At 46.1% G+C, this 4,515-nt stretch overlaps 1 pseudogene; it reads right to left on the minus strand.

Moving 5' to 3' along the window:
- Positions 1–632: 632 nt before the first annotated feature.
- LOC150027962 (uncharacterized) lies at positions 633–3,383 on the minus strand (annotated as a pseudogene).
- Between the last annotated feature and the right edge of the window lie 1,132 nt (positions 3,384–4,515).

Here is a 4,515-nt window from a genome sequence, read left to right on the forward strand (position 1 = left end):
TTGTAGCCGGAGTAGGCGTCTAAGAAGCTCAATATTTTGTGACCGGCCGCTCCGTCTACGAGCCGGTCGATGTTGGAAAGGGGATATGAGTCTTTGGGGCACGCCTTGTTGAGATCTTTATAGTCTACACACATCCGCCATTTGCCGCTTGACTTTTTGACCATCACAACGTTGGCCAGCCAAGTGGAGTATCGTGCCTCGGCTATAAAGCCGGCTTTTAGGAGCTTATCGGCCTCACTTCTGGCGGCCAGCCGCTTGTCCTCTCCGTAATTTCTTTTCTTTTGTGCCACCGGGCGTGCTTCTTTATACACCGAAAGGCGATGGGTGATGATGTCCGGATGGACGCCCGGTACGTCGGCAGTCGTCCAGGCAAAGAGGTCTACGTTCCTCTTGAGAGTTCGGTGAACGAAATCCGCATCGGCGACGGCCATTGCCGTGCCGATGCTCGTGTATCGGTCCTCCCCGTCGAGTTCGGCTTGGCGTAGCTCGTCCTTGGCTTCGAGTCTTGGTTCGATTTCCCTGGGATCCAGATCTGCCATGGTGATGCCCTTCTTTGGTTGGGGTGAGTGCCGGTGGGGGCTTCTCCCGCTGCCGACAATCTTTCGCTTGGGTGAACGGCTGCCGCTGGGCCTCTATTGTGTAGGTTCAACTCGCAGGCTTTCGGCATAGCATTCTCGGGCGACCTTTTGATCTACATGGATCGTCAGGATATCGCCTGAGAGGGAAAGGAATTTCATTGCTAGGTGGGGGGTGGAGACGATCGCTCCGAGCTTGTTGAGGGACGACCTTCCGAGGAGGATGTTGTAGGATGTGTTGGCGTTTATGACCAGGTATCTGATTTTGAGGGTTTTCCTAGCCCCTTCCAGGCCGAACGTTGTGTATAGCTCTATGTAACCCTTCGTTCCTACGCGTTCCCCCGAGAAGCCGACCACGTGGTCGTTGTAGGGCATCATTTCCTCCTCCGGGATTCTCATGGCTTTGAAGGTCTTCCAGTATAATATGTCGACCGAGCTTCCTTGGTCCACAAGGGTCTTCTTGATCGTAAAGTTGTCGATATCGACCGATATCACCATGGGGTCGTCCTGAGTCGGGTCTATCCCCTTGAAATCTTCATCTGTGAACGTGATTGGTGGCATCCTCGGCCGGGCGGAGACGAGGTTTACCTGGTGGATGGCGCGTAGATGCTTCTTGCGTGCGCTGTTGGAATTGCCTCCGCCACCGAACCCTCCGGCTATGGTGTTAATTACCTCTCGGCCCCTGCGGGTGTCGGCTTGTGGGGGGTCGTCCCTTCGTCCCCGTCGGTCTCCGCGTCTGTCGCCCTCTCGTGGGCCTGGGGGTGTTCGGTCTCTTCTCCTAGGCGTTTGCTCCTTGCACGGGGAGCGACGCGTTTCCCGGGTCCCACGCACAAAGCGTCTGAGATGCCCAGCCTGAATTAGCTCTTCTATCTTATCTTTCAGGGCTTGGCATTCTTCGGTGAAATGGCCGGTATTCTTGTGATACCGGCACCTCTTGCTGTGGTCGGCATTCTCTGGGCTCAAGGCCCTTCAGGGCGGTGGTATCAGCTCGGCGCTCAGAGCCTCTTGCAAAATCTTGCTCCTATCCGCGTTCAGAGGCGTGTAGCGGGAGAAGCGAGGTCCTCGGTTGTCCCTTTTTTGGTCCCGACCAGTTCGGGACCTTCCTTGTCGTTCCCTGTCCTCCTTCTTTTCCCCGCTTGCCTCGGTCCGGGCGTTGTTTCTGAATTCACGAAGTTCCTCCAACTGCATAAATTTCGCCGCTCGACGTCTAAGGTCGTCGAGGTTGGTAGCAGGCTGCATACACAGGCTATCGACAAATGGGCAGACTGCATATAGGTTAAATAAAAAGACTATTTTGTTATTGAAAAAATACATTCTAAACTTTACCATCTAAAAATATATTTTTTCTTCTAGAATCCAAAAACATATTTTTCAAATTTTACAATCCAAAATATTTTTTAAGAAAATACATTTCAAATTATAAAATCTAAAATATATTATGAATCTATAAATATCTTTCAAGTTTTATAACTTAAAAATACATTATGAATTCTAAATTCTATAATTGAGAATGTATTTTTTATAAAAGAAACTCATTTTAAGTTATAAAATTTGAAAAATATTTTCAAACTAAAAATTCTTTCGAAATTTTACAATCTAAATTTTAAAATAAAATATTTCAATAAAATAAAGGTTAATTTTAGTATGTAAAAAAGAATGAGTTGTATAAAGAGTCGAGGTTAAGTGGAAATAAAAAATAATAATAATAATAAAATAAAATAAAATAAAAAAAATAAAAAAAATAAAAAAAAATAAAAATAAAAATAAAATATATATATATATATATATATATATATATATATATATATATATTTTGAGGTCACCGTATTCCCAAAATACCACATTACAACACCAACACATTCATTGAGACTGCCAAACATCTAAACGAAATCTTCATGAAAAATTTTCTTCCACTCTACACTCCAACAACAACAACGAAGTGCTCAAAGTCTGAAACTGTGAATACAAACAAACAATCAAAACGAGAGAAAACATGCTACTCCATCCCGTGCTTTCTCTCGAGAGGCTGCATACACAGGCTATCGGCAAATGGGCCGGGTCTGAGGGCGGTCAGCATGTGGTGCATCGCCACCTCGGGGCTGAGGTTGTGAATGCTCATAGCGGTTTTGCTGAACCGGTCGATGAACGTTCTGAGGGACTCTCCCTCTCTTGGCGAATGCCGACCAGTGCTATGGATGTTAGATGGTGGGGGCGGCTTGTTGCGAACTGGACATCGAATTTTGCTATCAGGGTTTCGAAACAATCTATAGAGTGTGCTGGGAGCTTGGTGAACCAGCTCAGAGCGCTTCCCTTTAGAGAGGTTGGGAAGACTCGGCAAAAGACTGCGTCGTCCGAGGTATACAGGCTCATATGGGTCGTGTATGCATCCACGTGCTCATCTGGGTCGGTCGTTCCATCGTACCGATCCCTGTTGAAACCTTTCCATTTGTCCGGCAGGGGGGTGTCCATCATGCGGTTAGTGAAGGGATGGCGTCGGTCCGGACCCGTCGGAGCGGTAGTGTTGATTGTTTTGCTGGGATGGGACTCTCCATCCATTTCCAGGGTGAAATCGTTTTTCGTGTCTTTCTCGGCCTGGAGGCGGGCACCGGTGGCGTGGGACTTGTCGGTCTGATTGGTCATAGCGAGGGACGGCACCCCCTCGACCAGCTTCTTCATTCGCTTGTTCTCTTCTTGGAGGCTTTTGATTTCCTCCTCGTTCTTCTTAGCGGCTTCCTCGTGCGCCTTCCTCATCTCTGCTAGCTCCTTCTGAAGGGCCATCATCATTGCTGTTTGGTCTGCTTCGGTCATGCTCGCTATGCTGTGGGTTGATACCATCTAGTGCTGTGGTTTCTGCTGGCTCTCCTCGGCCCCACGGTGGGCGCCAATTGTTCTCGAACTAGGTTGGGGACTGGGAGAACTATTGTCTTCAGGTGTCGCTCGGTCGGTCGTGTCTCACGTTCCTCCTTGTCTTCCTCGTCGAACGGCTCCTCCGACTGGTGGGGTACCTGCAGATGGCACTCCAACGCTCAAGTCAGTGGGGTATCGTATTCGGCTGATTAGAATACTGTAGATAATGACGTACCTTCTTCCTTGGAATGCGTGATATTTATATTACCTTGATGGGTCCTTGTTGTTGGGCCGGATTAGGGGGTTGTTTAGCGATTAGGGTTGGATTAGGTCATTTCCTAACCATGGGTTGACCTTTGCTAATTGGGTCAACCTTTCCTTTGAGTTGAGCACCTTGTGTCGGTCGGCCACATATAACACGTGGTCGACCTCGTACCTTAAAGTAGAGTCTTAATGCACGGGGTGGCCGGTCCATGGACCGGTCGGTCATCCCGGTACATGTCCTAAACACAAATACCTGGAAATATTACATATGATGATCTGATCTTGTATTAGATGTTGTTGATTTCGATTTACAGGTTTTTGATTTGAACAGGTGTGATGTTCCGTCAATTATTTGAATATTGTATTCCAAATTGGTTTGCAATTAAGATTTAGAATTCAAATGCAGTTTCTATATGTTATGTTGAATGTAACTTTATGCTCATTTTTTGTTAAGTTCACGCACTTTAATTTTCAGTAATTGTAATTAAGATATGCAATTTGAAAGAAATTTTCCTTGTAGGATTTGATACGATCATCATATCTAGATGAACTCTCATTGCTACATGATCGAATGATTCCATTTTCCTCTGAAGTTGCTTTTAGTATGATAGAACAACAACTTGGTTTATCTTTGGTAGAACTTTTCTCAGATTTCATCTGAGCCTGTAGCTGCGTCTTCCCTTGGGCAGGTTCATTTATTTGGCCATTTTATCCAAAAACATTTTGCTAATGATTGCAGAGATTCTGAGAGAACATTATGTATTTCTTAATTTTAGATTTTATCCCCTTAAACTTGGAATTTCTGACTCTGAAGCAAAGGTTTATCAAG

Source organism: Phaseolus vulgaris, chromosome 4, assembly GCF_051622355.1.
Source record: "Phaseolus vulgaris cultivar YP4 chromosome 4, ASM5162235v1, whole genome shotgun sequence".
NCBI lineage: Eukaryota > Viridiplantae > Streptophyta > Magnoliopsida > Fabales > Fabaceae > Phaseolus > Phaseolus vulgaris.